Below are 14,033 nucleotides of genomic sequence, written 5' to 3' on the forward strand. Positions count from 1 at the left end.
AGATCTTTGCTCACTCACTTAACCAATTTAAATTTCTTCCTGTGGCCTCCTTATGTCATTTCGACAATTTACTTTTCCTAATCACCTTTGTGTCATCAATAAACTTAACGACCTGTACCTTCATCCAAGTCATTTACTGTAAATACATTGTGAAATGTTAGTGCCCAGCACTGATCCCTATAAGCACACCACTCACCACATCTTGCCAACCAGAAAAAGAGCAGTTATCTCCAGCTCTGTTCCTTGTTACCCAGCCAATATTTTATCTCTGCCTATATGTTACCTCCTACACCACGAGATGTTAGTAAACTTTTATATGGTACCGTATCGAATGTTTCCTGGAAATCTAGATCCACTGGTTCCCATTTATTCAGTGCAGGATCAAATTCTTCAAAGATTTCTAACAAATATGTCAAACCTGGTTTCCCTTTCACAAAAAGTTAGCTTCATCTGATTACACTGATACTTTTGATGCTAAAAAAGACTATACTAAAAAAACTACAGCATTCAAAAACACAGACTTCTGTATTTTAAATTAACTCAATTAAATGAAAACATGTCATTTATTTCATTCTTACTCCTTTCCATTGAAATGAATGTCCCTGCTGCTCCTGCAGCAGATATAATTTGGCATGGACTCAATGTGCAGATTTCCCAGAATTAACTTCTGCAGTTTTCTAATGCTAGTGTCCTGCCACATCATAAGCAATACCACACTCTTGAGTTGTCCAAAATTGAGTAGCCCCACACTGGAGCCTGTGAAGTGATCCACTATGAGAGAGATTAGAAATTTTGATTGAGCAGGCACATCACCTTTATTCTCAGTAACGAATGAAAGTTTTCTTAACTTCTTTCACCATGATAAATCTGTGAGTGCCAGCTTTTCACCTGGCGAACCATCACTGCACTAATCCTATTGCAGGTTTATGTCCATCCTTCAAGAGGTGGACCAGACCTGTATTCAGTATTCCAGAGGTGCGGCCCAGTAGCCTAGCAGTTTGTGTAACACTTTACAGCCCCAGCGATCAGGGTTCAAATCTCACCACTGTCTGTACATTCTTCCTTCGATAACTACAGTTTCCTCCTGCACAGATTAGTAAGTTGTGGAGGGCGCAGGTGCAGGACAACACTTGTGGTCTGTCCCCAGTATATCCTTGGGCTGAGTTGGTTATTGATACAAATGATACTTTTCACTCTCTGTTTCAATGTACTTATGACAAATGAAGTTAATTTAATCTAGCCTAATCTCCCAACCAACAACAAAGGTAACTGTTCACAGTCCTAAATGCAGCAACACACACGAAATGCTGGAGAAGCTCTGCAGGCTAGGCAGCATCTAGGAAAAAACATAGACAACGTTTTGGGCTGAAACCCTTCGGCAGGACTGGAGAAAAAAAAGTTGAGGAGTAGATTTAAAAGGGGGGGGGAGGGAAGAAAGGAAAGGGGGAAGGAGCACCAGAGGGAGACTATGGATGGGCAAGGAGACAAGGTGAAAGAGGGCAAAGGGGATGGGAAAGGGTGGGGGGGGGGGGGCATTACCGGAAGTTAGAGCAATCGATGTTCATGCCATCAGTTTGGAGGCTACCCAACTGGAATATAAGGTTTTGTTCTTCCAACTTAAGTGTGGCCTCATCACGACAGTGGAGGAGGTCATGGATGGACATATGGGAATGGGAATAGGAAGTGGAATTAAAATGGGTGGCCACTGGAAGATCCCACTTTTTCTGCTGGATGGAGTGTAGGTGTTCAGTGAAGCGATCTCCCGATCTACATCGGGTCTCACCAATATACAGGAGGCCACACCGGGAGTACTGGACACAGTATATGACCCCAACAGACTCACAGGTGAAATGTCACCTCAGCTGGAAGGACTGTTTAGAACGGTAGTGAGAGGAAGGAGGTGTAGGGGCAGGTGTAGCACTTGTTCCACTTGCAAGAGTAAGAGCCAGGAGGGAGATCAGTAGGGAGAGACGAATGGAGAAGGGAGTCACGTAGGGAGCGATTCCTGCGGAAAGCAGAAAGTGAGGTGGAGGGAAAGATGTGCTTGGTGGTGGGATGCCGTTGGAAGTGGCGGAAGTTCTGGAGAATTACGTGGCAGACACGGAGGCTGATGGGGTAGCAGGTAGCGTGGTGGGAGGATGGGGTAAGAGTAGACGTGCATGAAATGTAAGAGATGCAGTTGAGGGCAGCATTGATGGTGGAGGAATGGAAGCCCCTTTCTTTGAAAAATGAGGATATCTCCTTCTTCTAGAATGAAAAACCCTCATCCTGAGAACAGATATAGCGGAGACAGGGGAGTTGAAACAAGGGGGTGGCATCCTAAATGGAGTTCACTGCAGATGTTTCAGCTAACATGTTTACATGTCTTAGACAACCTAGGTAATGGGTTCTCTAAAAAAAAATATAAAATGAGTGATATAAAAATCTGTTCATCTAGAATTCAGTACAATATAGCATTCCTCACAATATGTAGATTAGTTTAGGCAATTACCACACATACACTTATGCAGAATCTGGATAAATAAACCCAAGGAAACATGAAAAAGACAACTCGATGGGGTTAATGGAGGAATGGGAAGTCTTGTGGAACATACAAACACCAGAAGGAATCTTAGGCTGAATAGTCTGCTTCTACGCAATAAACACTGTTCAACACTATATAACAACTATCTTAAGTTTACCAACTTGATCTCTATTTAAAATTCAATAAACCCAACATGTGCATGGATGAGGATTTCTTTGCAAAATGTATAACTGCTACTTTTCTTTCAGTCCCCCATATCCTTTCCTTTACTCAAATAAAAAGTGCAATTCTTCAGAGAGCAATATAGGACTAAATAAGCAATACAAATAATTAACCTTTTTCATCAATAACAGGAATAACAACAGCATAATACCACCACGACTTTATAAAGCACCTGCAATGGAGTGTCATATCCAGAGACCCTAATTAATTAAAGGCACTACATGCAGTGGTGAAAAGAAAGAAAACTGGAAAGCATAAGAAGGCCAGAAACAATTGATGAAGATATGTCCAAGGGTGCAAGTGCAGGGGTGGGTTACGTGGACCAGAAAGGGCAGGGCTATGGAAGGGTTTGGGAATTTGAACTAGTAAATCAATACCCAGACTCAAAATGATGAAGATAAAAACAGACCATTTTTGCAAGAGCACTGATATATTTGCACTAGTGAACCGTAATAAGTGAAGCAAACAAAAGTATCACAAAAAAATTACACCTACAAAAACTGCAAATTATTGGTTTGAGCACATATGATTCATATTGATTGTCGAATTTGATGATTCAACCAGACAGCTCTATGTTGTGATTTAAAGATGTTTCAAATATTAATAATCTTCTCTGTTCGGTATTACATAATACAGGTCCACAATCCCTTATCCAAAATCCTTGGGGCCAGAATCTTTCGGATTTCAGAATCCCTCCTTATTGGTTCCTCACCCCCCCCCCCCCACCCCACCACCACGCGGATACCAAAAAACACATATGCTCAAGTCCCTTATTTAACCTGTCTCTATGCGGTGGACTTTAGGACCCAGCAGAGCTCCAGAGCTATTCACATCCTCCCATATACTTTAAATCATCTCTAGATTACTTATAATACCTAATACAATGTAAGTGCTATGTAAATAGTTGTTATACTGTATTGTTTAGGGAATAATGACAAGAAAAAAATCAATAAAACATAAAAATATACAGCTTCAAACAAACCGAATCAAACACATGGTAACTGACTTATTGGAATAAATGTAGAACGTCACTGTCACTGTGAAACTTCAGTAACTTGTCTTTGTTTCTTTAAATCATATACAGTAGTAGTTCCGACACCATATTCTTCAGTAAGACACCACACAGACACACCACGATCAAGCTTCTGCAATAACTTCACGTTCTGCGATATTGATAATGATAGATGCTTCCTTCCCTTTTTCTCATTGTTACCCATAGGAGTATCTGCAGCTTTTTATGACATTTTCACAGTGAAATCAAAGACAAAGTCAACAGTGAACACAAAATATCAGTGAACAGAAAATGCACGTGTAACCAGTACGAGCGCTGAGCCACAACTGACGTCTGGCGGCCTTTGCTCGCGCTGCCACGTCACACCTGAGTGACGTCAGCTGTTGGCGAAAAAGACTTCGGTTTTCAGAGCTTTCTGGATTTCAGATAAGGGATTGTGGACCTGTATATTGTTTACAAGTTGCTTATGTTTCTGTCAAGGGTCATATAAAATCTTTCAATTGTAATAACTGGCTTCTAATTCACTCCCATCTACCTACTGCCAGATATTCAATTATATTGTAGCCAATATGTACTAAATATACACCACCTGCTCCTCAAAATTTAAGGTAAAAGTATCACCTTGAAATTAACAATGACTCTTTGGCTTTGAGTAATTTTTTAATGCGCATTGTGTTCTAATATTAAACACCATGACTAACTGCACACTATGAGGGGCACACTGAAGAAATTTCATTGCATTTTTTTATTAACTTTTGTGATGTCTGCAACATTGACAGAGCTAACATTTATTATTCAACCTAAGATGTCACAGGTTGATGAAATTCAGTGTTTTTCTAGTTAAAAACTAATTGCACTGCCATATCATTGCTGTCACCTTTATTGCTAACAACTTTTTTTATTAATTTTAAATTGAATTCAAAATTCTAAACCTTGAGAGATGATTTGCAGGGTAACACAAGGCTCAATTTTGGGTCCAAACCTTTTTTACATTTTTGTTATTATCAGCCCAGAGACTGTTGCAATGAGTGATATTAGACTTCCTGGCTAAAACGCATATACTTTACCAGAGTAACAGCAGGAAAGACAGCCATTGAGTTTTCCAGCATAGAATCAGGTCCTTTGGTCTAATCAGACTACACTGGACAAAGCAAGTCCGATTTGCCTAGATTTGGCCTACATCCCCTAAAATTACTTCTTTCATGAACCTATCCAAATATCTTTCAAATGGCGTACCTGTACCTGCCTTAACTACTTCTCTGCCAGCTTGTTCTATATACCCACTCCCCTTTGCAAGGAAAACTTGCCACAAGGTCCTCCTTAGGGCTACATAAACCTCTGTAACATCATCCCTCAGCCGCCTTTGTTCCAGGAGAAACAGATCCAGCCGATCTAACCTCTCCTTATACTTCAAGTCCTCCAGACCTAGCAACAGCCTTATGAATCTCTTCTGCAACCTTTCTAGTTAAAATCACATCTTTCACATACAGTCTCACCAACATGTTGTACAATTGTAACACGTCCCAGTTCTTGCACTGCTGTGACAAATGAAGACAAGCATATCACATTCCTTCTTTACCACCCTGTTTACCTGTGTCATCTCCTTCAAGCAACTATGTACTTGCACTCCGAGGTCTCTGTTCTACAACACTTCCCAGAACCCTGCCATGGTTTAATTTCAACAAAACATATCACTTTACACTTGTCTCAGTTAAATTCCTTTGCGCACTTTCCCAGATGAACCAGATCCTGTTGTACCGTTAGACAACTTCTTCACTACCCACTATATCACCTATTTTAATGCCATCCACAGACAATAACCATACCACCTGCATGCTGATCCAAATTTTTAAAATATGAGAAACAATGGTGGACCCAACAAGGATCCCTGAAGCACACCACTGCTCACAAATTTGAGAAACAACTCTTCACCGTCAATCCTTGCCTTTCCAGATTCAGGAAAGATGGTGCCAGTAGCCTACAACGACGTACTGCAGAAAGCTCACTAAACGACTAGATGTTCCTCATTTTCTAGATATACTTCTGAACTGCGATCGATAGTCTGCAGCCTGTAATTTCCCTTTTAAGAATGTACTTGTGAGCCAGGCACATCAGTTTGTGATCTCCGGGGGGGGGGGGGGGGGGTGAACTAGACTCTCAGAGTGCAGGAGCGATGGGGGCAACCATCGCTGGGGGTGGATGCAGATTCGATGCCTGATGGCAGAACACAAACCCATGGTCGGCTCCATTATCTTTGCCAATTAAAGCGTTGAGCAAGACTAAAATCAGAGGATGAGAGCAAAAAATGAACAGGTATTCAGTGCCATCTGCCTGCATTGGACCAGTCTCCCTCTCTTCTTGTTGCTTCCGTCGGGTGGGAGGTGCAGGAGTCTTGGGACCCCACCACCAAGTTCAGGAGCTGTTGTAAGCCTGCAGCTGTCGGGCTCCTGGACGGTCTTCAATAGCCTCAGCGCTGGACAGGTTCCGCAGCTCCAGACTCACTTTTAGGGACCCTGCACTTCATGTGTCTTTGTATTTCTTTTTATTATTTGCGCAATTTGATCAAGGAGCTTCAGACTGCATCTATGGGCTTCAACAATCGGCACTCGCCACAGCACTGAACTGGCTCCATGGCTGTGGCCTGCAGCATTCGTGTTCCTGGACCAGTTTCACTTGCCTCAGCGCAGACAAATCCAATCCAGTTCATTGTCTTCCACTGAGTGAACACAGGAGGGCAGAACTAATGGGAGGGGCCAGCCCCCGACCCAGCACAGAATCCAGCAGTACACAGCCAACAGCCAACTTCAGTGTCTCCTTCACCGGCAGTCACAATGGGGGGGGGGGGGGGACTCCCAGGCACAAGGGCCTGCTCCATGTCACAACCGAGGCCATGCAGCTCCCCAGCCATCAGTCTCACCAATGGATCAGTGAGTCAGACTCATAGTATTCTGTACTATCAATGTCCAATAGGGTCTTCCGATCACAACAAAAACGTCCACAACAAACACCTGCAACAGCTGTTGGCCTGCATTCCATCTCCACGCATCGCCTCTAACACCTTTTATACCGGGTGCCTGGAGCAGGCTGCAACAATTCCAGGTCCACCACTATCCAGCAACTCATAGCAGGGACGACCTAAGGTACTTTATGTTATTAACATCCAGCAGTGTCTTATGATCGTGAAAAAGATGTAAAGGACAAGCAATTACGCCTTTGTTTGTACCCAGGGAGACCTTTGTTTCCATTTTACAGGAAAGAAACTAGAGCTTCTTCCACTTGCAGGGATAAGAGCCAGGAGGGAGATTAGTGGGGAGGGATGGACAAGGGAGCGATCCGTACAGAAAGCAGAGAATGGGGAGGGGGATAAAGATATGTTTGGCTGTAGGGTCCTGTTGAAGAATGAGGAAGCTGTGGAGAATGATATCCTGGATGCAGAAGCTGATGTGAGGTAGGTGAGGACAAGAGGAACTCTATCGCTGAAAAAGGCGGCGTGAAGATGGGGTGAGGGCAGGTCTCTGGAAAATAGAGGAGATGCGGGTGAGGAAAGCCTCAATGGTGGAGGAAGGGAAACACCCGTTCTTTGAAGAAGGCGAACATCTCTAATGTTCTGGAAATAATACTCCTAAAATGAGTACTACTAAAGCCATTTTAGTTGCAGAGTAGCTGAAGATGCTATTCACATTACATGATAAAAACTGCACAGCACCACCTAATGTTGAAGATCAAACACTTTAATTCACTTGACTGGACAAACACATTGAAATCAAGACTCAGAAGTTGGAAAACTAAACAACAATATGAATAATTCACTCACTCTGCCAAGTCATCACATTTGGATAATATAGCATTTTCTACCCAGCTCATCTTTTCCCAAAGAGAAAAACCCAGCTTCTCTAATTTTGCCTCATAGCTACACTTTACAGTCTTGGCAAATTCCTTGAAAATTTGCACTGCATGCTCACCAGTGTAATCACATCTCGTGATCAGAACTTTACATGGACTCGAACGACAGCCTAACTTGCATGGTACCTTGTTCTATCACAACCTCCCTATTCTTCTGCCTTGACTAATAAAGGAAATATCATGTGTCTGCTTAACCTGTCCTGGACTTTTAAGGATCTGTGGGCGTTCACTCTAAGATCCCTTGATCCCTACATAACACAGCCATTCACTGGACACATCAGCAAATGCCTCCTTACCTTTCACCTCTCTGAATTAATCTCCATTTGCCATTTTCCTGCCCAACTGATCAGGCCATCATATCTAGCTAGTGTCTACAACAACCCTTCTTGTTAAGGCTGATTTATACCTCTGCATATGGGCTACGCCATAGGCCTGATTTATACTTCTGCGTAGCTCTACGCCGTAGCGAGTATGCGTTGTTGTGTCTGCGTCACTCTGCAATTCACCGCCAAAACATTAGTAAGCTGTGGGGTTTCTATGCCACTGTGTTGAGTTTCTTCATGAGAGACACAGACGAGGAAATGCATTTCAAATATTTTCGGATGTCGGCAGGTAGATTTGACGATTTCGTTCATCGTCTCCAAACATTTATTTCGGATCAGTGTACAGACATGGCGGAGAAAAGCAACCAGAAATGTGTATAAGGAAATGCGATGCTACCAAGCAGACCTATCGCAGTTGTTGTGGTCTGCATTGCCGCGACGCGCGAGTTACCTTTTTTGGAGAGGTGCACGTCGCCCTATGGCGTAGGGTATGCGGTACCTACGGCGTAGATTTGACGCAGAAGTATAAATCAGGCTTACCCTACATTTAGGCTTAAATCATTTTAGTCTAACAAATAAAGTGGACCATGGTATGAATCCTGTTGAATCCCTCTAGTAAACAGTCTTTCAGTCATTAAAAACATGCAATTTTTCTCTCAGTCCATCACTTGAAGCCAGTCCTCTGCCATAAATAATGCAACCAATATCCTCAATACTGCGCTCCCAGATGCAAGTTTAGATCTTCCGTTAAAGCCCCTCCTCCCCTTCTTACCCTATCCCTTATTTATTATTCTTTATTTTTTCCCCTTTCTTTCTCTCTCTTTTCTCCCTCTGTCTCTCTCACTACATCTTCCTCTGATGCTCCTCTCCCCTTTTCTTTCTCCCTAGGCCTCCCATCCCATGACCCTCTCCCTTCTCCAGCCTTGTATCTTCTTGCCAATCAACTTTCCAGCTCTTGGCTCCATCCCTCCCCCTCCTGTCTTCTCCTATCATTTCGGATCTCCCCCTCCACCTCCCACTTTCAAATCTCTTACTATCTCTTCTTTCAGTTAGTCCTGACGAAGGGTCTCGGTCCGAAACGTTGACTGTACCTCTTCCTATAGGTGCTGCCTGGCCTGCTGTGTTCCACCAGCATTTTGTGTGTGTTGCTTGAATTTCCAGCATCTGCAGATTTCCTCATATTTGCAAGCTTAGATCATATTGTTTTCAAATACAGAACCAATATGGAGACAAAATGCTGGAATCAGGAGCAAAAAAAAGAGTTGTTCCTGCAGCTCATTTTTTAAAAATTCATCATTCCAATTTGTCATTTGTGAGGATCCCTCATAAATGAACTGCCTTGAAAGCAAATAGCAACAAACACCCGGAGACACAACATACACCAGATCCTAGAATATGAAGCAAGTTCACCATATTGTCTAAATTTTATTACATCTAAATTCTCTAGCACCAAGCAAGAATTAGCTGCTACAGAATTTAATGTGCACCAAGTCTTTGCCTCTGTGTGCCAAATGAACTGCTTTCTTGATGAACTATTGCAAGAAAATATGTGTGCCATGGATCCAGTTTTGGGTGTCAGTCAGTTGAAGGGATTAAAAGCAGGAATGAGCTGCCTTGAAAGCTAATTGCGACAGACTCCCGGAGATGCATTATACAGCAGATGCCGGAATCTCAAAGAAAAGTCAAGCTGCTGGAAGAACTCAGCAGGTCAAGCAGCATTTGTGGAGTCAAGAGATGCTCTACATTTCATATCTCAAACTTCGACCACCCCTTTGCCTCCATGGATGCTGCTTGATCCATTGAGTTCTGCCAGCAGTTTGTTTTTAGCAAAAGACTCCTGCAGATGGATTCACTTCAAGTCATGCTGAGTTAACCTTCATAGATTTTTTTTAATGCATTTAAGTACATCAATGAAACTTCCAAAAACGGCTTTGCATTAAATTGTTTGGGTTAGTGCTTGTCGGGACACCTCAATGCATTCCAATTTCATGTACACAAAGGACCCAGAGGGAGCAAAAAAAAGGGATTTCACAAACCACTGTAGGTACCCAATGATGCTTCATGACAGTATTTCTCAGGAAAATTAACACAAACATCAGCATTCCAGCACAAAAAACATCTTTGGCCTTTGTATCTCCCTTTAATCAACAAACTTTCTTTTGTGCACCTCATCGAAACATGTTGGAAATTCTTGCATACAATACAGATAAACCATTCCTTTATTGGTATAGTTTTATTTTCTTGAGGTCCCTTAAATTTAAGGCACAACCCACTTTCTACATATCTCTCTTGACTAGATTTAATTAATCTCCATCTGCCAACATGAGCACTAACTTTAATTTCTATTATGAGTTCCAAACACTTAACCCTCACCAATTGGTGAAATCACTCAAAACATCAAATGGTACAGCAATGGTGCATGAGCATGAACCTGGAACCGGCACCAGTGTGGATGGGTGCCTCATGGTTGGTGCAGGGGAGTACAGAGAGGCCTACTTCCACATCGCATGACTGCATAACAAGCAATGTTTCATTCTCCAATGCAACTCTCTATTCAGTTTTTGAATAGACACATGCTTTGTGAGTACACTTTAAATCTTTTCTTACCGAAATTAATTATATGAAGATACAAAAGGAACCACAACAGAAAGTTCTTCCCTCAAGCCCGCTCTGCCAATCAGTGAAATGTTGGTTGATACATAACCCAAACCATATGCCCATATCCCTTAAAATGTTAGTAGGCTAATCAATCTCAAATCTAAAATAATAACTAACTTAGAATTAACATCAGCTGGGGAGAAAATAATTGATATCTGAGATATCTGTGCAAGTTTCCTTTCATAATCCATATTCAGAATTCTTACATTTTTGTCACTTTTTGATCTTCATATCTGTTCCAATTCCCTAGACCTCTGCCAGTGCCAGTTCACACAATTTTCTTTATAGTTTGCTTAAGTTTTATTCCCTAGTCTCTATGTTGTGTCATTTCCTTGTCTCTCAGTTGTGTTCTTCCAACCTTAGGAAGCATAAGCTTCCTATATAACATTACATTTCTGCACCCCCATGAGTTAAAATTAGTTTTTAGTTTTTTCTTATAGCAGCTAAAGCATACCCTCTGAGGATTAAACTATTCTCTTCCCTTCCATTTGTTTTTTTTAACCATTATTAAAAATGCCTTAATTTCATGCCACCCACCTCCAGTCCTGCTCCCCAAGTGATAATTATATTCACTCACTCTGCTAAAGCCCTGGCGCCATCCAGGTTTAAATGCATCCCATTACAATTGAGCCCCTATTTCTCATGAAAGGGAACTAATCTTTTGGGTACATATCCCTACAGTGATCTGCAAAGTGTAACCTTTATATATGCTCTGATTTCCACTTCCGTAATTAGCTGTTAACATAAGGTCATTTACAACTGTGCTATTTCCTTTATGACCCATAAGATTTCCTTTTTGTCTCTAGTCAGTCCAACACCTAACTACCTAATTACAGTCCTTAAAAACGCAAACAATTCTGCAGATGCTGGAAATTCAAGCAACACACATCGAAGTTGCTGGTGAACGCAGCAGGCCAGGCAGCATCTCTAGTCTAACTAGTCTGACGAAGGGTCTCAGCCTGAAACGTCGACTGCACCTCTTCCCAGAGATGCTGCCTGGCCTGCTGCGTTCACCAGCAACTTCGATGTGTGTTGCGCTAATTACAGTCCTCTTATGTTTATCCACCATTTTAATGTTTTTGTTTTCTCTCAATATTTACCTGAGCATGTATTTCATGATTTGAAGTGGCACCTGAAAACACTTAAGTGATGCCTTTCACACTGCTTTCTGGCAATGTTCTCTGAACACAAAGGCAAGAACGATTAGGTAAACAATTACAAATGTGAAATTCTCAGCATGGAACAAAGCACCTTCAAGAGCTATTGCAGAAGTACTCAAGCTTGCTTAAATAAATTTGTTTTTATGAAGAGAGGACAATTGATACCGATTACAACACAGAAGTCACATGCTGGTGTCTAATGCCATTAAAACATGACTAAAGCTTGCCCAAGATAATGGCATCACTGCTTTGATAACAGCCTCATTATATCTTGAGCACACAAACGCACACTCACAAAGCTGTGCTCACTGGATTCCAAGCAACAGAAAGAAGAATTCATATAATTGTTCAATATGGATCTATACCGGTGTAAAGATGATTTATTTTAAAGTCTGCAGGAAGCACTTGCAAGCTGAATCACATTAGCATAATGTGGCATTTTACCAAGCAACATTTGATAGTGAAATAATTGGGTCAACTCGATTGGAGCAAGGCAGTAAAAGACATGAATGGATACAGAGCGCTATTTCTCTCCTGAGTGTATCTAATCACAGTAGGCATTATTTATGCTAGACTGATCGAGTAAACACTGAACAGAAGAACATGAATTGTTTATCCACGTTGTTTTAGAACTTCAGCAAGGATTTCTCCTGTTTCAAAGGGATTGTTACCTTTACATAACTGAATGGCATTTTTAATCTTGTGCTAAATTGGGGCTAAATCAAAACTGTGTGTGAATGTTGAGGGATGGCATCAAGGTTGACCGAGGTATTCAACACAGTCCTTTAAGCTGATACTGACTTCCACTCTATCCTTGACTCTTGGCAGAGGATTGCAGATCACCTGTCAAGAGAGGGGGCAACACTGGACCCTGGATAGTGAAGGGCAAAGATGAAAGAGATTAGGGAGTCCTGGTTTATCAGGTAGAGACTGCTGGGATCGATCAAATTCCTTGAGGTGTTGCAAGAGATGTTGGTGAGACCGCACTTGGCATTGTGTACTATTTTGATTTAGGAAATACATCATTAAACTGGAAAGAGTGCAGAAAAGATTTATAAAGATGCAGCTGAGACCATAGGAACAAAGAGCTATAGGGAGAAGTTGAGCAACATAGGACCTTATTCCTTGTAGGGTAGGATGCTGAGGGGAAACATAAAATCATGAAGGGCATAGGTAGGGTGAATGCACGTAGTCTTTTTCCTAGGAAATAGAACTAAAAACTAGAAGACATAGGTTTAAAGTGAGAGGTGAAATATTTAAAAGGAGCCTGAAGGGCAACCTCTTCACATCTTGGTTAGTACTTGTATGGGATGAGTTGCCAGATTAAGCAGCTAAAGCAGGTCGAATAACAATATTCAAAAGACATCTAGGTAAATACGTGGACAGAAAACATTTAGCAAAATTGAGACCAAACTCAAGCAAGCGAATGTCAGCAAGCTACTGGATCTTATTTACACTGTCCACTCATCTGTTCTTCAGATCATAACTTTCCTGTAACAATTTCCATCTTCAGGTCCAGCTATCTATTTCATTTCCTCCTAAGCTGTGGTACTGCTTCCAGTCCACAAGATCCTTGCACTTGCAACTCCTGGCTCTCTTGGCAATCCTTGACAAAACTGTCTTTTTCTCGTGAAGACACCAACGCCTTTATACAAGTGTTGATTTGAGTTGACTACAAGCCAACCTGGAGCAAGGGTACAAGACAAGGGAATGTACAATAAATCAGAGGATATCAAGGATCTGAACTACCTTGGAGTGTATTTCCAGAGATCTTCAAAAGGTTACAGAACGGGTTGATGAATGTGATTAAAATTACATAAAGTGCAATTCCCTCATTAACCAAGGCACAGAATACAAGATCCAATCAATCATGCTAAAACTTGATACACTTTTATGTTGTATAAAGTTTTTAACCTAACTTAGCTAGTTAGGTTACAAGCTAGGTAGAGCATATTGCTTCAGTTACAGAAAAGGTATGAAGAGGTTCTTTATGAGGGTGTAGTCTGGATAGGGAAATTGCAGCTACAAAGAGAGATGGTAAAGGATTCTTCTGGCTTCTCTGGAATAGAGGGAGACAGGCTGCACTGTACATGTAACTCACTGACTGGGAAGTCTTCACAGCTTTAGGATGTGAATGGCACCACACAGATACATATCCCTGCTTCCTTTAGAATCTCTCCATGTTCAGAACAACAAAATCTGAGAATAACTGTTTTCCTTTGACTTGATCC

General features: G+C 41.7%; 1 protein-coding gene across 1 annotated transcript in view; it reads right to left on the reverse strand.

The window, feature by feature from the left end:
• The window catches only part of LOC140195440 (uncharacterized), a 442,685-nt gene that overhangs the window by 399,456 nt on the left and 29,196 nt on the right, over positions 1 to 14,033 (reverse strand). The window lies entirely within an intron of this gene.

Source organism: Mobula birostris, chromosome 3, assembly GCF_030028105.1.
Source record: "Mobula birostris isolate sMobBir1 chromosome 3, sMobBir1.hap1, whole genome shotgun sequence".
In the NCBI taxonomy this organism is placed as follows: Eukaryota; Metazoa; Chordata; class Chondrichthyes; order Myliobatiformes; family Myliobatidae; genus Mobula; species Mobula birostris.